Here is a 26,156-nt window from a genome sequence, read left to right on the forward strand (position 1 = left end):
TGTGTGTGCGGCTGGGATGAGTGTGTGTGGGGTGTGTAATGTGTGTGTGCGGCAGGGATGAGTGTGTGTGGGGAGTGTAATGTGTGTGTGAGGCTGGGATGAGTGTTTGTGGGGAGTGTAATGTGGGTGTGCGTCTAGGATGAGTGTGTGTGGGGAGTGTAATGTGTGTGTGCGGCTGGGATGAGTGTGTGTGGGGTGTGTAATGTGTGTGCGGCTGGGATGAGTGTGTGTGGGGAGTGTAAAGTGTGTGAGACTGGGATGAGTGTGTGTGGGGTGTGTAATGTGGGTGTGCGTCTGGGATGAGTGTGTGTGGGGAGCGTAATGTGTGTGTGCCGCTGGGATGAGTGTGTGTGGGGAGTGTAATGTGTGTGTGTGGCTGGGATGAGTGTGTGTGGGGAGTGTAATGTGTGTGTGAGGCTGGGATGAGTGTGTGTGGGGTGTGTAATGTGTGTGTGCGGCTGGGATGAGTGTGTGTGGGGAGTGTAATGTGTGTGTGCGGCTGGGATGAGTGTGTGTGGGGAGTGTAATGTGTGTGTGGCTGGGATGAGTGTGTGTGGGGTGTGTAATGTGTGTGTGCGGCTGGGATGAGTGTGTGTGGGGTGTGTAATGTGTGTGTGCGGCTGGGATGAGTGTGTGTGGGGAGTGTAATGTGAGTGTGCGGCTGGGATGAGTGTGTGTGGGGTGTGTAATGTGTGTGTGCGGCTGGGATGAGTGTGTGTGGGGAGTGTAATGGGTGTGTGAGGCTGTGATGAGTGTGTGTGGGGAGTGTAATGTGTGTGTGCGGCTGTGATGAGTGTGTGTCGGGAGTGTAATGTGTGTGCGGCTGGGATGAGTGTGTGTGGGGAGTGTAATGTGTGTGTGTGGCTGGGATGAGTGTGTGTGGGGAGTGTAATGTGTGTGTGAGGCTGGGATGAGCGTGTGTGGGGAGTGTAATGTGGGTGTGCGTCTGGGATGAGTGTGTGTGGGGAGTGTAATGTGTGTGTGCGGCTGGGATGAGTGTGTGTAGGGAGTGTAATGTGTGTGTGCGGCTGGGATGAGCGTGTGTGGGGAGTGTAATGTGTGTGTGCGGCTGGGATGAGTGTGTGTGGGGCGTGTAATGTGTGTGTGCGGCTGGGATGAGTGTGTGTGGGGAGTGTATTGTGTGTGTGTGACTGGGGTGAGTGTTTGTGGGGAGTGTAATGTGTGTGTGCGGCTGTGATGAGTGTGTGTGGGGAGTGTAATGTGTGTGTGTGGCTGGGATGAGTGTGTGTGAGGAGTGTAATGTGTGTGTGTGGCTGGGGTGAGTGTGTGTGGGGAGTGTAATGTGTGTGTGCGGCTGGGATGAGTGTGTGTGGGGAGTGTAATGTGTGTCTGCGGCTGGGATGAGTGTGTGTGTGGGGAGTGTAATGTGTGTGTGCGGCTGGGATGACTGTGTGTGGGGAATGTAATGTGTGTGTGCGGCTGGGATGAGTGTGTGTGGGGAGTGTAATGTGTGTGTGCGGCTGGGATGAGTGTGTGTCGGGAGTGTAATGTGTGTGTGTGGCTTGGATGAGTGTGTGTGGGGAGTGTAATGTGTGTGTGCGTCTGGGATGAGTGTGTGTCGGGAGTGTAATGTGTGTGTGTGGCTTGGATGAGTGTGTGTGGGGAGTGTAATGTGTGTGTGCGGCTGGGAGGAGTGTATGTGGGGACTGTAATGTGTGTGCCGCTGGGATGAGTGTGTGTGGGGAGTGTAATGTGTGTGTGTGGCTGGGATGAGTGTGTGTGGGGTGTGTAATGTGTGTGCGGCTGGGATGAGTGTGTGTGGGGAGTGTAATGTGTGTCCCGCTGGGATGAGTGTGTGTGGGGAGTGTAATGTGTGTCCCGCTGGGATGAGTGTGTGTGGGGAGTGTAATGTGTGTGTGCGGCTGGGATGAGTGTGTGTGGGGAGTGTAATGTGTGTCCCGCTGGGATGAGTGTGTGTGGGGAGTGTAATGTGTGTGTGCGGCTGGGATGAGTGTGTGTGGGGAGTGTAATGTGGGTGTGCGTCTGGGATGAGTGTGTGTGGGGAGTGTAATGTGTGTGTGAGGCTGGGATGAGTATGTGTGGGGAGTGTAATGTGGGTGTGCGTCTGGGATGAGTGTGTGCGGGGAGTGTAATGTGTCTGTGCGGCTGGGATGAGTGTGTGTGGGGTGTGTAATGTGTGTGTGCGGCTGGGATGAGTGTGTGTGGGGAGTGTAAAGTGAGTGAGACTGGGATGAGTGTGTGTGGGGAGTGTAATGTGGGTGTGCGTCTGGGATGAGTGTGTGTGGGGAGCGTAATGTGTGTGTGCCGCTGGGATGAGTGTGTGTGGGGAGTGTAATGTGGGTGTGCGGCTGGGATGAGTGTGTGTGTGGAGTGTAATGTGTGTGTGCGGCTGGGATGAGTGTGTGTGGGGAGTGTAATGTCTGTGTGCGGCTGGGATGAGTGTGTGTGTGGAGTGTAATGTGTGTGTGCGGCTGGGATGAGTGTGTGTGGGGAGTGTAATGTCTGTGTGCGGCTGGGATGAGTGTGTGTGGGGAGTGTAATGTCTGTGTGCGGCTGGGATGAGTGTGTGTGGGGAGTGTAATGTGGGTGTGCGGCTGGGATGAGTGTGTGTGTGGAGTGTAATGTGTGTGTGCGGCTGGGATGAGTGTGTGTGGGGAGTGTAATGTCTGTGTGCGGCTGGGATGAGTGTGTGTGGGGAGTGTAATGTGTGTGTGTGGCTTGGATGAGTGTGTGTGGGGAGTGTAATGTGTGTGTGCGGCTGGGATGAGTGTGTTTGGGGAGTGTAATGTGTGTCCCGCTGGGATGAGTGTGTGTGGGGAGTGTAATGTGTGTGTGCGGCTGTGATGAGTGTGTGTGGGGAGTGTAATGTGTGTGTGCGGCTGGGATGAGTGTGTGTGGGGAGTGTAATGTGTGTGCCGCTGGGATGAGTGTGTGTGGGGAGTGTAATGTGTGTGTGTGGCTGGGATGAATGTGTGTGGGGAGTGTAATGTGTGTGTGCGGCTGGGATGAGTGTGTTTGGGGAGTGTAATGTGTGTGTGTGGCTGGGATGAGTGTGTGTGGGGAGTGTAATGTGTGTGTGCGGCTGGGATGAGTGTGTGTGGGGAGTGTAATGTGTGTGTGTGGCTGGGATGAGTGTGTGTGGGGAGTGTAATGTGTGTGTGCGGTAGGGATGAGTGTGTGTGGGGAGTGTAATGTGTGTGTGTGGCTGGGATGAGTGTGTGTGGGGAGTGTAATGTGTGTGTGCGGCTGGGATGAGTGTGTGTGGGGAGTGTAATGTGTGTGTGTGGCTGGGATGAGTGTGTGTGGGGAGTGTAATGTGGGTGTGCGTCTGGGATGAGTGTGTGTGGGGAGTGTAATGTGTGTGTGCGGCTGGGATGAGTGTGTGTGGGGAGTGTAATGTGGGTGTGCGTCCGGGATGAGTGTGTGTGGGGAGTGTAATGTGGGTGTGCAGCTGGGATGAGTGTGTGTGGGGTGTGTAATGTGTGTGTGCGGCTGGGATGAGTGTGTGTGGGGTGTGTAATGTGTGTGTGCGGCAGGGATGAGTGTGTGTGGGGAGTGTAATGTGTGTGTGAGGCTGGGATGAGTGTTTGTGGGGAGTGTAATGTGGGTGTGCGTCTAGGATGAGTGTGTGTGGGGAGTGTAATGTGTGTGTGCGGCTGGGATGAGTGTGTGTGGGGTGTGTAATGTGTGTGTGCGGCTGGGATGAGTGTGAGTGGGGAGTGTAAAGTGTGTGAGACTGGGATGAGTGTGTGTGGGGAGTGTAATGTGGGTGTGCGTCTGGGATGAGTGTGTGTGGGGAGCGTAATGTGTGTGTGCCGCTGGGATGAGTGTGTGTGGGGAGTGTAATGTGTGTGTGTGGCTGGGATGAGTGTGTGTGGGGAGTGTAATGTGTGTGTGAGGCTGGGATGAGTGTGTGTGGGGTGTGTAATGTGTGTGTGCGGCTGGGATGAGTGTGTGTGGGGAGTGTAATGTGTGTGTGCGGCTGGGATGAGTGTGTGTGGGGAGTGTAATGTGTGTGTGGCTGGGATGAGTGTGTGTGGGGTGTGTAATGTGTGTGTGCGGCTGGGATGAGTGTGTGTGGGGTGTGTAATGTGTGTGTGCGGCTGGGATGAGTGTGTGTGGGGAGTGTAATGTGAGTGTGCGGCTGGGATGAGTGTGTGTTAGGTGTGTAATGTGTGTGTGCGGCTGGGATGAGTGTGTGTGGGGAGTGTAATGGGTGTGTGAGGCTGGGATGAGTGTGTGTGGGGAGTGTAATGTGTGTGTGCGGCTGTGATGAGTGTGTGTCGGGAGTGTAATGTGTGTGCGGCTGGGATGAGTGTGTGTGGGGAGTGTAATGTGTGTGTGTGGCTGGGATGAGTGTGTGTGGGGAGTGTAATGTGTGTGTGAGGCTGGGATGAGCGTGTGTGGGGAGTGTAATGTGGGTGTGCGTCTGGGATGAGTGTGTGTGGGGAGTGTAATGTGTGTGTGCGGCTGGGATGAGTGTGTGTAGGGAGTGTAATGTGTGTGTGCGGCTGGGATGAGCGTGTGTGGGGAGTGTAATGTGTGTGTGCGGCTGGGATGAGTGTGTGTGGGGCGTGTAATGTGTGTGTGCGGCTGGGATGAGTGTGTGTGGGGAGTGTATTGTGTGTGTGTGACTGGGGTGAGTGTTTGTGGGGAGTGTAATGTGTGTGTGCGGCTGTGATGAGTGTGTGTGGGGAGTGTAATGTGTGTGTGTGGCTGGGATGAGTGTGTGTGAGGAGTGTAATGTGTGTGTGTGGCTGGGGTGAGTGTGTGTGGGGAGTGTAATGTGTGTGTGCGGCTGGGATGAGTGTGTGTCGGGAGTGTAATGTGTGTGTGTGGCTTGGATGAGTGTGTGTGGGGAGTGTAATGTGTGTGTGCGTCTGGGATGAGTGTGTGTCGGGAGTGTAATGTGTGTGTGTGGCTTGGATGAGTGTGTGTGGGGAGTGTAATGTGTGTGTGCGGCTGGGAGGAGTGTATGTGGGGAGTGTAATGTGTGTGCCGCTGGGATGAGTGTGTGTGGGGAGTGTAATGTGTGTGTGTGGCTGGGATGAATGTGTGTGGGGAGTGTAATGTGTGTGTGCGGCTGGGATGAGTGTGTGTGGGGAGTGTAATGTGTGTGCCGCTGGGATGAGTGTGTGTGGGGAGTGTAATGTGTGTGTGTGGCTGGGATGAGTGTGTGTGGCAAGTGTAATGTGTGTGTGCGTCTGGGATGAGTGTGTGTGGGGAGTGTAATGTGTGTGTGAGGCTGGGATGAGTATGTGTGGGGAGTGTAATGTGGGTGTGCGTCTGGGATGAGTGTGTGCGGGGAGTGTAATGTGTCTGTGCGGCTGGGATGAGTGTGTGTGGGGAGTGTAATGTGTGTGTGTGGCTGGGATGAGTGTGTGTGGGGTGTGTAATGTGTGTGTGCGGCTGGGATGAGTGTGTGTGGGGAGTGTAAAGTGAGTGAGACTGGGATGAGTGTGTGTGGGGAGTGTAATGTGGGTGTGCGGCTGGGATGAGTGTGTGTGGGGTGTGTAATGTGTGTGTGCGGCTGGGATGAGTGTGTGTGGGGAGTGTAATGTGTGTGTGCGGCTGGGATGAGTGTGTGTGGGGAGTGTAATGTGTGTGCGGCTGGGATGAGTGTGTGTAGGGAGAGTATTTTGTGTGTGTGGCTGGGATGAGTGTGTGTGGGGAGTGTAATGTGTGTGTGCGGATGGGATGAGTGAGTGTGGGGAGTGTAATGTGTGTGTGCGGCTGGGATGAGTGTGTGTGGGGAGTGTGTGCGGCTGTGATGAGTGTGTGTAGGGAGTGTAATGTGTGTGTACGGCTGGGATGAGTGTGTGTGGGGAGTGTAATGTGTGTGTGTGGCTGGGATGAGTGTGTGTAGGGAGTGTAATGTGTGTGTGCGGCTGGGATGAGTGTGTGCGCGGAGTGTAATTGTGTGCGGCTGGGATGAGTGTGTGTGGGGAGTGTAATGTGTGTGTGCGGCTGGGATGAGTGTGTGTGGGGAGTGTAATGTGTGTGTGCGGCTGGGGTGAGTGTGTGTGGGGAGTGTAATGTGTGTGTGCGGCTGGGATGAGTGTGTGTGGGGAGTGTAATGTGTGTGTGCGGCTGGGATGAGTGTGTGTGGGGAGTGTAATGTGTGTGTGCGGCTGGGGGGAGTGTGTGTGGGGAGTGTAATGTGTGTGTGCGGCTGGGGTGTGTGTGGGGAGTGTAATGTGTGTGTGCGGCTGGGGGGAGTGTGTGTAGGGAGTGTAATGTGTGTGCGGCTGGGATGAGTGTGTGTGGGGAGTGTAATGTGTGTGTGCGGCTGGGATGAGTGTGTGTGGGGATTGTAATGTGTGTGTGCGGCTGGGATGAGTGTGTGTGGGGCGTGTAATGTGTGTGTGCTGCTGGGATGTGTGTGTGTGGGGAGTGTAATGTGTGTGTGCGGCTGGGGTGAGTGTGTGTGGGGAGTGTAAAGTGTGTGTGTGGCTGGGATGAGTGTGTGTGTGGAGTGTAATCTGTGTATGCGGCTGGGATGAGTGTGTGTGGGGAGTGTAATGTGTGTGTGCAGCTCTGATGAGTGTGTGTGGGGAGTGTAATGTGTGTGTGCGGCTGGAATGAGTGTGTGTGGGGAGTGTAATGTGTGTGTGCGGCTGGGATGAGTGTGTGTGGGGAGTGTAATGTGTGTGTGCGGCTGGGATGAGTGTGTGTGGGGAGTGTAATGTGTGTGCGCGGCTGGGATGAGTGTGTGTTGGGAGTGTAATGAGTGTGTGCGGCTGGGATGAGTGTGTGTGGGGAGTGTAATGTGTGTGTGGGGCTGGGATGAGTGTGTGTGGGGAGTGTAATGTGTGTGTGCGGCTGGGGTGAGTGTGTGTGGGGAGTGTAATGTGTGTGTGGGGCTGGGATGAGTGTGTGTGGGGAGTGTAATGTGTGTGTGCGGCTGGGGGGAGTGTGTGTGGGGAGTGTAATATGTGTGTGCGGCTGGGATGAGTGTGTGTGGGGAGTGTAATGTGTGTGTGCGGCTGGGGGGAGTGTGTGTGGGAGTGTAATGTGTGTGCGGCTGGGATGAGTGTGTGTGGGGAGTGTAATGTGTGTGTGCGGCTGGGATGAGTGTGTGTGGGGATTGTAATGTGTGTGTGCGGCTGGGATGAGTGTGTGTGGGGCGTGTAATGTGTGTGTGCTGCTGGGATGTGTGTGTGTGGGGAGTGTAATGTGTGTGTGCGGCTGGGATGAGTGTGTGTGGGGAGTGTAAAGTGTGTGTGTGGCTGGGATGAGTGTGTGTGGAGTGTAATCTGTGTATGCGGCTGGGATGAGTGTGTGTGGGGAGTGTAATGTGTGTGTGCAGCTCTGATGAGTGTGTGTGGGGAGTGTAATGTGTGTGTGCGGCTGGAATGAGTGTGTGTGGGGAGTGTAATGTGTGTGTGCGGCTGGGATGAGTGTGTGTGGGGAGTGTAATGTGTGTGTGCGGCTGGGATGAGTGTGTGTGGGGAGTGTAATGTGTGTGCGCGGCTGGGATGAGTGTGTGTTGGGAGTGTAATGAGTGTGTGCGGCTGGGATGAGTGTGTGTGGGGAGTGTAATGTGTGTGTGGGGCTGGGATGAGTGTGTGTGGGGAGTGTAATGTGTGTGTGCGGCTGGGGTGAGTGTGTGTGGGGAGTGTAATGTGTGTGTGGGGCTGGGATGAGTGTGTGTGGGGAGTGTAATGTGTGTGTGCGGCTGGGGGGAGTGTGTGTGGGGAGTGTAATATGTGTGTGCGGCTGGGATGAGTGTGTGTGGGGAGTGTAATGTGTGTGTGCGGCTGGGGGGAGTGTGTGTGGGAGTGTAATGTGTGTGTGCGGCTGGGGTGAGTGTGTGTGGGGAGTGTAATGTGTGTGTGCAGTTGGGGGGAGTGTGTGTAGGGAGTGTAATGTGTGTGCGGCTGGGATGAGTGTGTGTACGGAGTGTAATGTCTGTGTGCGGCTGGGGGGAGTGTGTGTGGGGAGTGTAATGTGTGTGTGCGGCTGGGATGAGTGTGCGTGGGGAGTGTAATGTGTGTGTGTGCCTGGGATGAGTGTGTGTGGGGAGTGTAATGTGTGTGTGTGGCTGGGATGAGTGTGTGTGGGGAGTGTAATGTGTGTGTGCGGCTGGGATGAGTGTGTGTTGGGAGTGTAATGTGTGTGTGCGGATGGGATGAGTGTGTGTGTGGAGTGTAATGTGTGTGTGTGGCTGGGATGAGTGTGTGTTGGGAGTGTAATGTGTGTGTGCGTCTGGGAGGAGTGTGCGTGGGGAGTGTAATGTGTGTGTGTGGCTGGGATGAGTGTGTGTAGGGAGTGTAATGTGTGTGTGCGGCTGGGATGAGTGTGTGCGCGGAGTGTAATTGTGTGCGGCTGGGATGAGTGTGTGTGGGGAGTGTAATGTGTGTGTGCGGCTGGGATGAGTGAGTGTGGGGAGTGTAATGTGTGTGTACGGCTGGGATGAGTGTGTGTGGGGAGTGTATTGTGTGTGTGCGGCTGGGATGAGTGTGTGTGGGGAGTGTAATATGTGTGTGCAGCTAGGATGAGTGTGTGTGGGGAGTGTAATGTGTGTGTGCGGCTGGGATGAGTGTGTGTGGGGAGTGTAATGTGTGTGTGCGGCTGGGATGAGTGTGTGTGGGGAGTTTAATGTGTGTGTGCGGCTGGGGTGAGTGTGTGTGGGGAGTGTAATGTGTGTGTGCGGCTGGGATGAGTGTGTGTGGGGAGTGTAATGTGTGTGTGCGGCTGGGATGAGTGTGTGTGGGGAGTGTAATGTGTGTGTGCGGCTGGGGGGAGTGTGTGTGGGGAGTGTAATGTGTGTGTGCGGCTGGGATGAGTGTGTGTGGGGAGTGTAATGTGTGTGCGGCTGGGATGAGTGTGTGTGAGGAGTGTAATGTGTGTGTGCGGCTGGGATGAGTGTGTGTGGGGAGTGTAATGTGTGTGCGGCTGGGATGAGTGAGTGTGGGGAGTGTAATGTGTGTGTGGGGCTGGGATGAGTGTGTGTGGGGAGTGTAATGTGTGTGCGGCTGGGATGAGTGTGTGTAGGGAGAGTATTTTGTGTGTGTGGCTGGGATGAGTGTGCGTGGGGGGTGTAATGTGTGTGTGCGGATGGGATGAGTGAGTGTGGGGAGTGTGTGCGGCTGTGATGAGTGTGTGTAGGGAGTGTAATGTGTGTGTACGGCTGGGATGAGTGTGTGTGGGGAGTGTAATGTGTGTGTGTGGCTGGGATGAGTGTGTGTAGGGAGTGTAATGTGTGTGTGCGGCTGGGATGAGTGTGTGCGCGGAGTGTAATTGTGTGCGGCTGGGATGAGTGTGTGTGGGGAGTGTAATGTGTGTGTGCGGCTGGGATGAGTGTGTGTGGGGAGTGTAATGTGTGTGTGCGGCTGGGGTGAGTGTGTGTGGGGAGTGTAATGTGTGTGTGCGGCTGGGATGAGTGTGTGTGGGGAGTGTAATGTGTGTGTGCGGCTGGGTTGAGTGTGTGTGGGGAGTGTAATGTGTGTGTGCGGCTGGGGGGAGTGTGTGTGGGGAGTGTAATGTGTGTGTGCGGCTGGGGTGTGTGTGGGGAGTGTAATGTGTGTGTGCGGCTGGGGGGAGTGTGTGTAGGGAGTGTAATGTGTGTGCGGCTGGGATGAGTGTGTGTGGGGAGTGTAATGTGTGTGTGCGGCTGGGATGAGTGTGTGTGGGGATTGTAATGTGTGTGTGCGGCTGGGATGAGTGTGTGTGGGGCGTGTAATGTGTGTGTGCTGCTGGGATGTGTGTGTGTGGGGAGTGTAATGTGTGTGTGCGGCTGGGGTGAGTGTGTGTGGGGAGTGTAAAGTGTGTGTGTGGCTGGGATGAGTGTGTGTGTGGAGTGTAATCTGTGTATGCGGCTGGGATGAGTGTGTGTGGGGAGTGTAATGTGTGTGTGCAGCTCTGATGAGTGTGTGTGGGGAGTGTAATGTGTGTGTGCGGCTGGAATGAGTGTGTGTGGGGAGTGTAATGTGTGTGTGCGGCTGGGATGAGTGTGTGTGGGGAGTGTAATGTGTGTGTGCGGCTGGGATGAGTGTGTGTGGGGAGTGTAATGTGTGTGCGCGGCTGGGATGAGTGTGTGTTGGGAGTGTAATGAGTGTGTGCGGCTGGGATGAGTGTGTGTGGGGAGTGTAATGTGTGTGTGGGGCTGGGATGAGTGTGTGTGGGGAGTGTAATGTGTGTGTGCGGCTGGGGTGAGTGTGTGTGGGGAGTGTAATGTGTGTGTGGGGCTGGGATGAGTGTGTGTGGGGAGTGTAATGTGTGTGTGCGGCTGGGGGGAGTGTGTGTGGGGAGTGTAATATGTGTGTGCGGCTGGGATGAGTGTGTGTGGGGAGTGTAATGTGTGTGTGCGGCTGGGGGGAGTGTGTGTGGGAGTGTAATGTGTGTGCGGCTGGGATGAGTGTGTGTGGGGAGTGTAATGTGTGTGTGCGGCTGGGATGAGTGTGTGTGGGGATTGTAATGTGTGTGTGCGGCTGGGATGAGTGTGTGTGGGGCGTGTAATGTGTGTGTGCTGCTGGGATGTGTGTGTGTGGGGAGTGTAATGTGTGTGTGCGGCTGGGATGAGTGTGTGTGGGGAGTGTAAAGTGTGTGTGTGGCTGGGATGAGTGTGTGTGGAGTGTAATCTGTGTATGCGGCTGGGATGAGTGTGTGTGGGGAGTGTAATGTGTGTGTGCAGCTCTGATGAGTGTGTGTGGGGAGTGTAATGTGTGTCTGCGGCTGGAATGAGTGTGTGTGGGGAGTGTAATGTGTGTGTGCGGCTGGGATGAGTGTGTGTGGGGAGTGTAATGTGTGTGTGCGGCTGGGATGAGTGTGTGTGGGGAGTGTAATGTGTGTGCGCGGCTGGGATGAGTGTGTGTTGGGAGTGTAATGAGTGTGTGCGGCTGGGATGAGTGTGTGTGGGGAGTGTAATGTGTGTGTGGGGCTGGGATGAGTGTGTGTGGGGAGTGTAATGTGTGTGTGCGGCTGGGGTGAGTGTGTGTGGGGAGTGTAATGTGTGTGTGGGGCTGGGATGAGTGTGTGTGGGGAGTGTAATGTGTGTGTGCGGCTGGGGGGAGTGTGTGTGGGGAGTGTAATATGTGTGTGCGGCTGGGATGAGTGTGTGTGGGGAGTGTAATGTGTGTGTGCGGCTGGGGGGAGTGTGTGTGGGAGTGTAATGTGTGTGTGCGGCTGGGGTGAGTGTGTGTGGGGAGTGTAATGTGTGTGTGCAGCTGGGGGGAGTGTGTGTAGGGAGTGTAATGTGTGTGCGGCTGGGATGAGTGTGTGTACGGAGTGTAATGTCTGTGTGCGGCTGGGATGAGTGTGTGTTGGGAGTGTAATGTGTGTGTGCGGCTGGGATGAGTGTGTGTGGGGAGTGTAATGTGTGTGTGTGGCTGGGATGAGTGTGTGTGGGGAGTGTAATGTGTGTGTGTGGCTGGGATGAGTGTGTGTTGGGAGTGTAATGTGTGTGTGCGTCTGGGAGGAGTGTGCGTGGGGAGTGTAATGTGTGTGTGTGGCTGGGATGAGTGTGTGTAGGGTGTGTAATGTGTGTGTGCGGCTGGGATGAGTGTGTGCGCGGAGTGTAATTGTGTGCGGCTGGGATGAGTGTGTGTGGGGAGTGTAATGTGTGTGTGCGGCTGGGATGAGTGAGTGTGGGGAGTGTAATGTGTGTGTGCGGCTGGGATGAGTGTGTGTGGGGAGTGTATTGTGTGTGTGCGGCTGGGATGAGTGTGTGTGGGGAGTGTAATATGTGTGTGCAGCTAGGATGAGTGTGTGTGGGGAGTGTAATGTGTGTGTGCGGCTGGGATGAGTGTGTGTGGGGAGTGTAATGTGTGTGTGCGGCTGGGATGAGTGTGTGTGGGGAGTTTAATGTGTGTGTGCGGCTGGGATGAGTGTGTGTGGGGAGTGTAATGTGTGTGTGCGGCTGGGATGAGTGTGTGTGGGGAGTGTAATGTGTGTGTGCGGCTGGGATGAGTGTGTGTGGGGAGTGTAATGTGTGTGTGCGGCTGGGGGGAGTGTGTGTGGGGAGTGTAATGTGTGTGTGCGGCTGGGGTGTGTGTGGGGAGTGTAATGTGTGTGTGCGGCTGGGGGGAGTGTGTGTAGGGAGTGTAATGTGTGTGCGGCTGGGATGAGTGTGTGTGGGGAGTGTAATGTGTGTGTGCGGCTGGGATGAGTGTGTGTGGGGATTGTAATGTGTGTGTGCGGCTGGGATGAGTGTGTGTGGGGCGTGTAATGTGTGTGTGCTGCTGGGATGTGTGTGTGTGGGGAGTGTAATGTGTGTGTGCGGCTGGGGTGAGTGTGTGTGGGGAGTGTAATGTGTGTGTGCGGCTGGAATGAGTGTGTGTGGGGAGTGTAATGTGTGTGTGCGGCTGGGATGAGTGTGTGTGGGGAGTGTAATGTGTGTGTGCGGCTGGGATGAGTGTGTGTGGGGAGTGTAATGTGTGTGCGCGGCTGGGATGAGTGTGTGTTGGGAGTGTAATGAGTGTGTGCGGATGGGATGAGTGTGTGTGGGGAGTGTAATGTGTGTGTGGGGCTGGGATGAGTGTGTGTGGGGAGTGTAATGTGTGTGTGCGGCTGGGGTGAGTGTGTGTGGGGAGTGTAATGTGTGTGTGGGGCTGGGATGAGTGTGTGTGGGGAGTGTAATGTGTGTGTGCGGCTGGGGGGAGTGTGTGTGGGGAGTGTAATATGTGTGTGCGGCTGGGATGAGTGTGTGTGGGAGTGTAATGTGTGTGCGGCTGGGATGAGTGTGTGTGGGGAGTGTAATGTGTGTGTGCGGCCTGGATGAGTGTGTGTGGGGATTGTAATGTGTGTGTGCGGCTGGGATGAGTGTGTGTGGGGCGTGTAATGTGTGTGTGCTGCTGGGATGTGTGTGTGTGGGGAGTGTAATGTGTGTGTGCGGCTGGGGTGAGTGTGTGTGGGGAGTGTAAAGTGTGTGTGTGGCTGGGATGAGTGTGTGTGTGGAGTGTAATCTGTGTATGCGGCTGGGATGAGTGTGTGTGGGGAGTGTAATGTGTGTGTGCAGCTCTGATGAGTGTGTGTGGGGAGTGTAATGTGTGTGTGCGGCTGGAATGAGTGTGTGTGGGGAGTGTAATGTGTGTGTGCGGCTGGGATGAGTGTGTGTGGGGAGTGTAATGTGTGTGCGCGGCTGGGATGAGTGTGTGTTGGGAGTGTAATGAGTGTGTGCGGCTGGGATGAGTGTGTGTGGGGAGTGTAATGTGTGTGTGGGGCTGGGATGAGTGTGTGTGGGGAGTGTAATGTGTGTGTGCGGCTGGGGTGAGTGTGTGTGGGGAGTGTAATGTGTGTGGGGCTGGGATGAGTGTGTGTGGGGAGTGTAATGTGTGTGTGCGGCTGGGGGGAGTGTGTGGGGAGTGTAATATGTGTGTGCGGCTGGGATGAGTGTGTGTGGGGAGTGTAATGTGTGTGTGCGGCTGGGGGGAGTGTGTGTGGGAGTGTAATGTGTGTGTGCGGCTGGGGTGAGTGTGTGTGGGGAGTGTAATGTGTGTGTGCAGCTGGGAGGAGTGTGTGTAGGGAGTGTAATGTGTGTGCGGCTGGGATGAGTGTGTGTACGGAGTGTAATGTCTGTGTGCGGCTGGGGGGAGTGTGTGTGGGGAGTGTAATGTGTGTGTGCGGCTGGGATGAGTGTGCGTGGGGAGTGTAATGTGTGTGTGTGCCTGGGATGAGTGTGTGTGGGGAGTGTAATGTGTGTGTGTGGCTGGGATGAGTGTGTGTGGGGAGTGTAATGTGTGTGTGCGGCTGGGATGAGTGTGTGTTGGGAGTGTAATGTGTGTGTGCGGATGGGATGAGTGTGTGTGTGGAGTGTAATGTGTGTGTGTGGCTGGGATGAGTGTGTGTTGGGAGTGTAATGTGTGTGTGCGTCTGGGAGGAGTGTGTGTGGGGAGTGTAATGTGTGCGTGCGGCTGGGATGAGTGTGTGTAGGGAGTGTAATGTGTGTGTGCGGCTGGGATGAGCGTGTGTGGGGAGTGTAATGTGTGTGTGCGGCTGGGATGAGTGTGTGTGGGGCGTGTAATGTGTGTGTGCGGCTGGGATGAGTGTGTGTGGGGAGTGTATTGTGTGTGTGTGGCTGGGGTGAGTGTTTGTGGGGAGTGTAATGTGTGTGTGCGGCTGTGATGAGTGTGTGTGGGGAGTGTAATGTGTGTGTGTGGCTGGGATGAGTGTGTGTGAGAAGTGTAATGTGTGTGTGTGGCTGGGGTGAGTGTGTGTGGGGAGTGTAATGTGTGTGTGCGGCTGGGATGAGTGTGTGTGGGGAGTGTAATGTGTGTGTGCGGCTGGGATGAGTGTGTGTGTGGGGAGTGTAATGGCTGTGTGCGGCTGGGATGAGTGTGTGTGGGGAATGTAATGTGTGTGTGCGGCTGGGATGAGTGTGTGTGGGGAGTGTAATGTGTGTGTGCGTCTGGGATGAGTGTGTGTCGGGAGTGTAATGTGTGTGTGTGGCTCGGATGAGTGTGTGTGGGGAGTGTAATGTGTGTGTGCGGCTGGGAGGAGTGTGTGTGGGGAGTGTAATGTGTGTGTGCGGCTGGGATGAGTGTGTGTGGGGAGTGTAATGTGTGTGTGGGGCTGGGATGAGTGTGTGTGTGGAGTGTAATGTGTGTGTGCGGCTGGGATGAGTGTGTGTGGGGAGTGTAATGTCTGTGTGCGGCTGGGGTGAGTGTGTGTGGGGAGTGTAATGTGTGCGTGTGGCTTGGATGAGTGTGTGTGGGGAGTGTAATGTGTGTGTGCGGCTGGGATGAGTGTGTGTGGGGAGTGTAATGTGTGTCCCGCTGGGATGAGTGTGTGTGGGGAGTGTAATGTGTGTGTGCGGCTGTGATGAGTGTGTGTGGGGAGTGTAATGTGTGTGTGCGGCTGGGATGAGTGTGTGTGGGGAGTGTAATGTGTGTGTGTGGCTGGGATGAGTGTGTGTGGGGAGTGTAATGTGTGTGTGCGGCTGGGATGAGTGTGTATGGGGAGTGTAATGTGTGTGTGTGGCTGGGATGAGTGTGTGTGGGGAGTGTAATGTGTGTGTGCGGCTGGGATGAGTGTGTGTGGGGAGTGTAATGTGTGTGTGTGGCTGGGATGAGTGTGTGTGGGGAGTGTAATGTGTGTGTGCGGCTGGGATGAGTGTGTGTGGGGAGTGTAATGTGTGTGTGTGGCTGGGATGAGTGTGTGTGGGGAGTGTAATGTGTGTGTGCGGCTGGGATGAGTGTGTGTGGGGAGTGTAATGTGTGTGTGTGGCTGGGATGAGTGTGTGTGGGGAGTGTAATGTGGGTGTGCGTCAGGGATGAGTGTGTGTGGGGAGTGTAATGTGTGTGTGCGGCTGGGATGAGTGTGTGTGGGCAGTGTAATGTGGGTGTGCGTCCGGGATGAGTGTGTGTGGGGAGTGTAATGTGGGTGTGCGGCTGGGATGAGTGTGTGTGGGGTGTGTAATGTGTGTGTGCGGCTGGGATGAGTGTGTGTGGGGTGTGTAATGTGTGTGCGGCTGGGATGAGTGTGTGTGGGGAGTGTAATGTGTGTCCCGCTGGGATGAGTGTGTGTGGGGAGTGTAATGTGTGTGTGCGGCTGTGATGAGTGTGTGTGGGGAGTGTAATGTGTGTGTGCGGCTGGGATGAGTGTGTGTGGGGAGTGTAATGAGTGTGCCGCTGGGATGAGTGTGTGTGCGGAGTGTAATGTGTGTGTGTGGCTGGGATGAATGTGTGTGGGGAGTGTAATGTGTGTGTGCGGCTGGGATGAGTGTGTATGGGGAGTGTAATGTGTGTGTGTGGCTGGGATGAGTGTGTGTGGGGAGTGTAATGTGTGTGTGCGGCTGGGATGAGTGTGTGTGGGGAGTGTAATGTGTGTGTGTGGCTGGGATGAGTGTGTGTGGGGAGTGTAATGTGTGTGTGCGGCTGGGATGAGTGTGTGTGGGGAGTGTAATGTGTGTGTGTGGCTGGGATGAGTGTGTGTGGGGAGTGTAATGTGTGTGTGCGGCTGGGATGAGTGTGTGTGGGGAGTGTAATGTGTGTGTGTGGCTGGGATGAGTGTGTGTGGGGAGTGTAATGTGGGTGTGCGTCTGGGATGAGTGTGTGTGGGGAGTGTAATGTGTGTGTGCGGCTGGGATGAGTGTGTGTGGGCAGTGTAATGTGGGTGTGCGTCCGGGATGAGTGTGTGTGGGGAGTGTAATGTGGGTGTGCGGCTGGGATGAGTGTGTGTGGGGTGTGTAATGTGTGTGTGCGGCTGGGATGAGTGTGTGTGGGGTGTGTAATGTGTGTGTGCGGCAGGGATGAGTGTGTGTGGGGAGTGTAATGTGTGTGTGAGGCTGGGATGAGTGTTTGTGGGGAGTGTAATGTGGGTGTGCGTCTAGGATGAGTGTGTGTGGGGAGTGTAATGTGTGTGTGCGGCTGGGATGAGTGTGTGTGGGGTGTGTAATGTGTGTGCGGCTGGGATGAGTGTGTGTGGGGAGTGTAAAGTGTGTGAGACTGGGATGAGTGTGTGTGGGGAGTGTAATGTGTGTGTGCGGCTGGGATGAGTGTGTGTGGGCAGTGTAATGTGGGTGTGCGTCCGGGATGAGTGTGTGTGGGGAGTGTAATGTGGGTGTGCGGCTGGGATGAGTGTGTGTGGGGTGTGTAATGTGTGTGTGCGGCTGGGATGAGTGTGTGTGGGGTGTGTAATGTGTGTGTGCGGCAGGGATGAGTGTGTGTGGGGAGTGTAATGTGTGTGTGAGGCTGGGATGAGTGTTTGTGGGGAGTGTAATGTGGGTGTGCGTCTAGGATGAGTGTGTGTGGGGAGTGTAATGTGTGTGTGCGGCTGGGATGAGTGTGTGTGGGGAGTGTAATGTGTGTGTGCGGCTGGGATGAGTGTGTGTGGGGAGTGTAATGTGTGTGTGCGGCTGGGATGAGTGTGTGTGGGGAGTGTAATGTGTGTGTGAGGCTGGGATGAGTGTGTGTGGGGTGTGTAATGTGTGTGTGCGGCTGGGATGAGTGTGTGTGGGGAGTGTAATGTGTGTGTGCGGCTGGGATGAGTGTGTGTGGGGAGTGTAATGTGTGTGTGGCTGGGATGAGTGTGTGTGGGGTGTGTAATGTGTGTGTGCGGCTGGGATGAGTGTGTGTGGGGTGTGTAATGTGTGTGTGCGGCTGGGATGAGTGTGTGTGGGGAGTGTAATGTGAGTGTGCGGCTGGGATGAGTGTGTGTGGGGTGTGTAATGTGTGTGTGCGGCTGGGATGAGTGTGTGTGGGGAGTGTAATGGGTGTGTGAGGCTGTGATGAGTGTGTGTGGGGAGTGTAATGTGTGTGTGCGGCTGTGATGAGTGTGTGTCGGGAGTGTAATGTGTGTGCGGCTGGGATGAGTGTGTGTGGGGAGTGTAATGTGTGTGTGTGGCTGGGATGAGTGTGTGTGGGGAGTGTAATGTGTGTGTGAGGCTGGGATGAGCGTGTGTGGGGAGTGTAATGTGGGTGTGCGTCTGGGATGAGTGTGTGTGGGGAGTGTAATGTGTGTGTGCGGCTGGGATGAGTGTGTGTAGGGAGTGTAATGTGTGTGTGCGGCTGGGATGAGCGTGTGTGGGGAGTGTAATGTGTGTGTGCGGCTGGGATGAGTGTGTGTGGGGCGTGTAATGTGTGTGTGCGGCTGGGATGAGTGTGTGTGGGGAGTGTATTGTGTGTGTGTGACTGGGGTGAGTGTTTGTGGGGAGTGTAATGTGTGTGTGCGGCTGTGATGAGTGTGTGTGGGGAGTGTAATGTGTGTGTGTGGCTGGGATGAGTGTGTGTGAGGAGTGTAATGTGTGTGTGTGGCTGGGGTGAGTGTGTGTGGGGAGTGTAATGTGTGTGTGCGGCTGGGATGAGTGTGTGTGGGGAGTGTAATGTGTGTCTGCGGCTGGGATGAGTGTGTGTGTGGGGAGTGTAATGTGTGTGTGCGGCTGGGATGAGTGTGTGTGGGGAATGTAATGTGTGTGTGCGGCTGGGATGAGTGTGTGTGGGGAGTGTAATGTGTGTGTGCGGCTGGGATGAGTGTGTGTCGGGAGTGTAATGTGTGTGTGTGGCTTGGATGAGTGTGTGTGGGGAGTGTAATGTGTGTGTGCGTCTGGGATGAGTGTGTGTCGGGAGTGTAATGTGTGTGTGTGGCTTGGATGAGTGTGTGTGGGGAGTGTAATGTGTGTGTGCGGCTGGGAGGAGTGTATGTGGGGAGTGTAATGTGTGTGTGTGGCTGGGATGAGTGTGTGTGGCAAGTGTAATGTGTGTGTGCGTCTGGGATGAGTGTGTGTGGGGAGTGTAATGTGTGTGTGAGGCTGGGATGAGTATGTGTGGGGAGTGTAATGTGGGTGTGCGTCTGGGATGAGTGTGTGCGGGGAGTGTAATGTGTCTGTGCGGCTGGGATGAGTGTGTGTGGGGTGTGTAATGTGTGTGTGCGGCTGGGATGAGTGTGTGTGGGGAGTGTAAAGTGAGTGAGACTGGGATGAGTGTGTGTGGGGAGTGTAATGTGGGTGTGCGTCTGGGATGAGTGTGTGTGGGGAGCGTAATGTGTGTGTGCCGCTGGGATGAGTGTGTGTGGGGAGTGTAATGTGTGTGTGTGGCTGGGATGAGTATGTGTGGGGAGTGTAATGTGTGTGTGAGGCTGGGATGAGTGTGTGTGGGGAGTGTAATGTGGGTGTGCGTCTGGGATGAGTGTGTGTGGGGAGTGTAATGTGTGTGTGCGGCTGGGATGAGTGTGTGTGGGGAGTGTAATGTGTGTGTGCGGCTGGGATGAGTGTGTGTGGGGAGTGTAATGTCTGTGTGCGGCTGGGATGAGTGTGTGTGGGGAGTGTAATGTGTGTGTGTGGCTTGGATGAGTGTGTGTGGGGAGTGTAATGTGTGTGTGCGGCTGGGATGAGTGTGTTTGGGGAGTGTAATGTGTGTCCCGCTGGGATGAGTGTGTGTGGGGAGTGTAATGTGTGTGTGCGGCTGTGATGAGTGTGTGTGGGGAGTGTAATGTGTGTGTGCGGCTGGGATGAGTGTGTGTGGGGAGTGTAATGTGTGTGCCGCTGGGATGAGTGTGTGTGGGGAGTGTAATGTGTGTGTGTGGCTGGGATGAATGTGTGTGGGGAGTGTAATGTGTGTGTGTGGCTGGGATGAGTGTGTGTGGGGAGTGTAATGTGTGTGTGAGGCTGGGATGAGTGTGTGTGGGGAGTGTAATGTGTGTGTGCGGCTGGGATGAGTGTGTTTGGGGAGTGTAATGTGTGTGTGTGGCTGGGATGAGTGTGTGTGGGGAGTGTAATGTGTGTGTGCGGCTGGGATGAGTGTGTGTGGGGAGTGTAATGTGTGTGTGTGGCTGGGATGAGTGTGTGTGGGGAGTGTAATGTGTGTGTGCGGTAGGGATGAGTGTGTGTGGGGAGTGTAATGTGTGTGTGTGGCTGGGATGAGTGTGTGTGGGGAGTGTAATGTGTGTGTGCGGCTGGGATGAGTGTGTGTGGGGAGTGTAATGTGTGTGTGTGGCTGGGATGAGTGTGTGTGGGGAGTGTAATGTGGGTGTGCGTCTGGGATGAGTGTGTGTGGGGAGTGTAATGTGTGTGTGCGGCTGGGATGAGTGTGTGTGGGGAGTGTAATGTGGGTGTGCGTCCGGGATGAGTGTGTGTGGGGAGTGTAATGTGGGTGTGCGGCTGGGATGAGTGTGTGTGGGGTGTGTAATGTGTGTGTGCGGCTGGGATGAGTGTGTGTGGGGTGTGTAATGTGTGTGTGCGGCAGGGATGAGTGTGTGTGGGGAGTGTAATGTGTGTGTGAGGCTGGGATGAGTGTTTGTGGGGAGTGTAATGTGGGTGTGCGTCTAGGATGAGTGTGTGTGGGGAGTGTAATGTGTGTGTGCGGCTGGGATGAGTGTGTGTGGGGTGTGTAATGTGTGTGTGCGGCTGGGATGAGTGTGAGTGGGGAGTGTAAAGTGTGTGAGACTGGGATGAGTGTGTGTGGGGAGTGTAATGTGGGTGTGCGTCTGGGATGAGTGTGTGTGGGGAGCGTAATGTGTGTGTGCCGCTGGGATGAGTGTGTGTGGGGAGTGTAATGTGTGTGTGTGGCTGGGATGAGTGTGTGTGGGGAGTGTAATGTGTGTGTGAGGCTGGGATGAGTGTGTGTGGGGTGTGTAATGTGTGTGTGCGGCTGGGATGAGTGTGTGTGGGGAGTGTAATGTGTGTGTGCGGCTGGGATGAGTGTGTGTGGGGAGTGTAATGTGTGTGTGGCTGGGATGAGTGTGTGTGGGGTGTGTAATGTGTGTGTGCGGCTGGGATGAGTGTGTGTGGGGTGTGTAATGTGTGTGTGCGGCTGGGATGAGTGTGTGTGGGGAGTGTAATGTGAGTGTGCGGCTGGGATGAGTGTGTGTTAGGTGTGTAATGTGTGTGTGCGGCTGGGATGAGTGTGTGTGGGGAGTGTAATGGGTGTGTGAGGCTGGGATGAGTGTGTGTGGGGAGTGTAATGTGTGTGTGCGGCTGTGATGAGTGTGTGTCGGGAGTGTAATGTGTGTGCGGCTGGGATGAGTGTGTGTGGGGAGTGTAATGTGTGTGTGTGGCTGGGATGAGTGTGTGTGGGGAGTGTAATGTGTGTGTGAGGCTGGGATGAGCGTGTGTGGGGAGTGTAATGTGGGTGTGCGTCTGGGATGAGTGTGTGTGGGGAGTGTAATGTGTGTGTGCGGCTGGGATGAGTGTGTGTAGGGAGTGTAATGTGTGTGTGCGGCTGGGATGAGCGTGTGTGGGGAGTGTAATGTGTGTGTGCGGCTGGGATGAGTGTGTGTGGGGCGTGTAATGTGTGTGTGCGGCTGGGATGAGTGTGTGTGGGGAGTGTATTGTGTGTGTGTGACTGGGGTGAGTGTTTGTGGGGAGTGTAATGTGTGTGTGCGGCTGTGATGAGTGTGTGTGGGGAGTGTAATGTGTGTGTGTGGCTGGGATGAGTGTGTGTGAGGAGTGTAATGTGTGTGTGTGGCTGGGGTGAGTGTGTGTGGGGAGTGTAATGTGTGTGTGCGGCTGGGATGAGTGTGTGTCGGGAGTGTAATGTGTGTGTGTGGCTTGGATGAGTGTGTGTGGGGAGTGTAATGTGTGTGTGCGTCTGGGATGAGTGTGTGTCGGGAGTGTAATGTGTGTGTGTGGCTTGGATGAGTGTGTGTGGGGAGTGTAATGTGTGTGTGAGGCTGGGATGAGTGTTTGTGGGGAGTGTAATGTGGGTGTGCGTCTAGGATGAGTGTGTGTGGGGAGTGTAATGTGTGTGTGCGGCTGGGATGAGTGTGTGTGGGGTGTGTAATGTGTGTGTGCGGCTGGGATGAGTGTGAGTGGGGAGTGTAAAGTGTGTGAGACTGGGATGAGTGTGTGTGGGGAGTGTAATGTGGGTGTGCGTCTGGGATGAGTGTGTGTGGGGAGCGTAATGTGTGTGTGCCGCTGGGATGAGTGTGTGTGGGGAGTGTAATGTGTGTGTGTGGCTGGGATGAGTGTGTGTGGGGAGTGTAATGTGTGTGTGAGGCTGGGATGAGTGTGTGTGGGGTGTGTAATGTGTGTGTGCGGCTGGGATGAGTGTGTGTGGGGAGTGTAATGTGTGTGTGCGGCTGGGATGAGTGTGTGTGGGGAGTGTAATGTGTGTGTGGCTGGGATGAGTGTGTGTGGGGTGTGTAATGTGTGTGTGCGGCTGGGATGAGTGTGTGTGGGGTGTGTAATGTGTGTGTGCGGCTGGGATGAGTGTGTGTGGGGAGTGTAATGTGAGTGTGCGGCTGGGATGAGTGTGTGTTAGGTGTGTAATGTGTGTGTGCGGCTGGGATGAGTGTGTGTGGGGAGTGTAATGGGTGTGTGAGGCTGGGATGAGTGTGTGTGGGGAGTGTAATGTGTGTGTGCGGCTGTGATGAGTGTGTGTCGGGAGTGTAATGTGTGTGCGGCTGGGATGAGTGTGTGTGGGGAGTGTAATGTGTGTGTGTGGCTGGGATGAGTGTGTGTGGGGAGTGTAATGTGTGTGTGAGGCTGGGATGAGCGTGTGTGGGGAGTGTAATGTGGGTGTGCGTCTGGGATGAGTGTGTGTGGGGAGTGTAATGTGTGTGTGCGGCTGGGATGAGTGTGTGTAGGGAGTGTAATGTGTGTGTGCGGCTGGGATGAGCGTGTGTGGGGAGTGTAATGTGTGTGTGCGGCTGGGATGAGTGTGTGTGGGGCGTGTAATGTGTGTGTGCGGCTGGGATGAGTGTGTGTGGGGAGTGTATTGTGTGTGTGTGACTGGGGTGAGTGTTTGTGGGGAGTGTAATGTGTGTGTGCGGCTGTGATGAGTGTGTGTGGGGAGTGTAATGTGTGTGTGTGGCTGGGATGAGTGTGTGTGAGGAGTGTAATGTGTGTGTGTGGCTGGGGTGAGTGTGTGTGGGGAGTGTAATGTGTGTGTGCGGCTGGGATGAGTGTGTGTCGGGAGTGTAATGTGTGTGTGTGGCTTGGATGAGTGTGTGTGGGGAGTGTAATGTGTGTGTGCGTCTGGGATGAGTGTGTGTCGGGAGTGTAATGTGTGTGTGTGGCTTGGATGAGTGTGTGTGGGGAGTGTAATGTGTGTGTGAGGCTGGGATGAGTGTGTGTGGGGAGTGTAATGTGTGTGTGAGGCTGGGATGAGTGTGTGTGGGGAGTGTAATGTGTGTGTGAGACTGGGATGAGTGTGTGTGGGGAGTGTAATGTGTGTGTGTGGCTGGGATGAATGTGTGTGGGGAGTGTAATGTGTGTGTGCGGCTGGGATGAGTGTGTGTGGGGAGTGTAATGTGTGTGTGCGGCTGGGATGAGTGTGTGTGGGGAGTGTAATGTGTGTGCCGCTGGGATGAGTGTGTGTGGGGAGTGTAATGTGTGTGTGTGGCTGGGATGAGTGTGTGTGGCAAGTGTAATGTGTGTGTGCGTCTGGGATGAGTGTGTGTGGGGAGTGTAATGTGTGTGTGAGGCTGGGATGAGTATGTGTGGGGAGTGTAATGTGGGTGTGCGTCTGGGATGAGTGTGTGCGGGGAGTGTAATGTGTCTGTGCGGCTGGGATGAGTGTGTGTGGGGAGTGTAATGTGTGTGTGTGGCTGGGATGAGTGTGTGTGGGGTGTGTAATGTGTGTGTGCGGCTGGGATGAGTGTGTGTGGGGAGTGTAAAGTGAGTGAGACTGGGATGAGTGTGTGTGGGGAGTGTAATGTGGGTGTGCGTCAGGGATGAGTGTGTGTGGGGAGCGTAATGTGTGTGTGCCGCTGGGATGAGTGTGTGTGGGGAGTGTAATGTGTGTGTGGCTGGGATGAGTGTGTGTGGGGAGTGTAATGTGGGTGTGCGGCTGGGATGAGTGTGTGTGGGGTGTGTAATGTGTGTGTGCGGCTGGGATGAGTGTGTGTGGGGAGTGTAATGTGTGTGTGCGGCTGGGATGAGTGTGTGTGGGGAGTGTAATGTGTGTGCGGCTGGGATGAGTGTGTGTAGGGAGAGTATTTTGTGTGTGTGGCTGGGATGAGTGTGTGTGGGGAGTGTAATGTGTGTGTGCGGATGGGATGAGTGAGTGTGGGGAGTGTAATGTGTGTGTGCGGCTGGGATGAGTGTGTGTGGGGAGTGTGTGCGGCTGTGATGAGTGTGTGTAGGGAGTGTAATGTGTGTGTACGGCTGGGATGAGTGTGTGTGGGGAGTGTAATGTGTGTGTGTGGCTGGGATGAGTGTGTGTAGGGAGTGTAATGTGTGTGTGCGGCTGGGATGAGTGTGTGCGCGGAGTGTAATTGTGTGCGGCTGGGATGAGTGTGTGTGGGGAGTGTAATGTGTGTGTGCGGCTGGGATGAGTGTGTGTGGGGAGTGTAATGTGTGTGTGCGGCTGGGGTGAGTGTGTGTGGGGAGTGTAATGTGTGTGTGCGGCTGGGATGAGTGTGTGTGGGGAGTGTAATGTGTGTGTGCGGCTGGGATGAGTGTGTGTGGGGAGTGTAATGTGTGTGTGCGGCTGGGGGGAGTGTGTGTGGGGAGTGTAATGTGTGTGTGCGGCTGGGGTGTGTGTGGGGAGTGTAATGTGTGTGTGCGGCTGGGGGGAGTGTGTGTAGGGAGTGTAATGTGTGTGCGGCTGGGATGAGTGTGTGTGGGGAGTGTAATGTGTGTGTGCGGCTGGGATGAGTGTGTGTGGGGATTGTAATGTGTGTGTGCGGCTGGGATGAGTGTGTGTGGGGCGTGTAATGTGTGTGTGCTGCTGGGATGTGTGTGTGTGGGGAGTGTAATGTGTGTGTGCGGCTGGGGTGAGTGTGTGTGGGGAGTGTAAAGTGTGTGTGTGGCTGGGATGAGTGTGTGTGTGGAGTGTAATCTGTGTATGCGGCTGGGATGAGTGTGTGTGGGGAGTGTAATGTGTGTGTGCAGCTCTGATGAGTGTGTGTGGGGAGTGTAATGTGTGTGTGCGGCTGGAATGAGTGTGTGTGGGGAGTGTAATGTGTGTGTGCGGCTGGGATGAGTGTGTGTGGGGAGTGTAATGTGTGTGTGCGGCTGGGATGAGTGTGTGTGGGGAGTGTAATGTGTGTGCGCGGCTGGGATGAGTGTGTGTTGGGAGTGTAATGAGTGTGTGCGGCTGGGATGAGTGTGTGTGGGGAGTGTAATGTGTGTGTGGGGCTGGGATGAGTGTGTGTGGGGAGTGTAATGTGTGTGTGCGGCTGGGGTGAGTGTGTGTGGGGAGTGTAATGTGTGTGTGGGGCTGGGATGAGTGTGTGTGGGGAGTGTAATGTGTGTGTGCGGCTGGGGGGAGTGTGTGTGGGGAGTGTAATATGTGTGTGCGGCTGGGATGAGTGTGTGTGGGGAGTGTAATGTGTGTGTGCGGCTGGGGGGAGTGTGTGTGGGAGTGTAATGTGTGTGCGGCTGGGATGAGTGTGTGTGGGGAGTGTAATGTGTGTGTGCGGCTGGGATGAGTGTGTGTGGGGATTGTAATGTGTGTGTGCGGCTGGGATGAGTGTGTGTGGGGCGTGTAATGTGTGTGTGCTGCTGGGATGTGTGTGTGTGGGGAGTGTAATGTGTGTGTGCGGCTGGGATGAGTGTGTGTGGGGAGTGTAAAGTGTGTGTGTGGCTGGGATGAGTGTGTGTGGAGTGTAATCTGTGTATGCGGCTGGGATGAGTGTGTGTGGGGAGTGTAATGTGTGTGTGCAGCTCTGATGAGTGTGTGTGGGGAGTGTAATGTGTGTGTGCGGCTGGAATGAGTGTGTGTGGGGAGTGTAATGTGTGTGTGCGGCTGGGATGAGTGTGTGTGGGGAGTGTAATGTGTGTGTGCGGCTGGGATGAGTGTGTGTGGGGAGTGTAATGTGTGTGCGCGGCTGGGATGAGTGTGTGTTGGGAGTGTAATGAGTGTGTGCGGCTGGGATGAGTGTGTGTGGGGAGTGTAATGTGTGTGTGGGGCTGGGATGAGTGTGTGTGGGGAGTGTAATGTGTGTGTGCGGCTGGGGTGAGTGTGTGTGGGGAGTGTAATGTGTGTGTGGGGCTGGGATGAGTGTGTGTGGGGAGTGTAATGTGTGTGTGCGGCTGGGGGGAGTGTGTGTGGGGAGTGTAATATGTGTGTGCGGCTGGGATGAGTGTGTGTGGGGAGTGTAATGTGTGTGTGCGGCTGGGGGGAGTGTGTGTGGGAGTGTAATGTGTGTGTGCGGCTGGGGTGAGTGTGTGTGGGGAGTGTAATGTGTGTGTGCAGTTGGGGGGAGTGTGTGTAGGGAGTGTAATGTGTGTGCGGCTGGGATGAGTGTGTGTACGGAGTGTAATGTCTGTGTGCGGCTGGGGGGAGTGTGTGTGGGGAGTGTAATGTGTGTGTGCGGCTGGGATGAGTGTGCGTGGGGAGTGTAATGTGTGTGTGTGCCTGGGATGAGTGTGTGTGGGGAGTGTAATGTGTGTGTGTGGCTGGGATGAGTGTGTGTGGGGAGTGTAATGTGTGTGTGCGGCTGGGATGAGTGTGTGTTGGGAGTGTAATGTGTGTGTGCGGATGGGATGAGTGTGTGTGTGGAGTGTAATGTGTGTGTGTGGCTGGGATGAGTGTGTGTTGGGAGTGTAATGTGTGTGTGCGTCTGGGAGGAGTGTGCGTGGGGAGTGTAATGTGTGTGTGTGGCTGGGATGAGTGTGTGTAGGGAGTGTAATGTGTGTGTGCGGCTGGGATGAGTGTGTGCGCGGAGTGTAATTGTGTGCGGCTGGGATGAGTGTGTGTGGGGAGTGTAATGTGTGTGTGCGGCTGGGATGAGTGAGTGTGGGGAGTGTAATGTGTGTGTACGGCTGGGATGAGTGTGTGTGGGGAGTGTATTGTGTGTGTGCGGCTGGGATGAGTGTGTGTGGGGAGTGTAATATGTGTGTGCAGCTAGGA

The sequence above is a fragment of the Scyliorhinus torazame genome, chromosome 1 (genome assembly GCF_047496885.1).
Source record: "Scyliorhinus torazame isolate Kashiwa2021f chromosome 1, sScyTor2.1, whole genome shotgun sequence".
Lineage (NCBI taxonomy): Eukaryota > Metazoa > Chordata > Chondrichthyes > Carcharhiniformes > Scyliorhinidae > Scyliorhinus > Scyliorhinus torazame.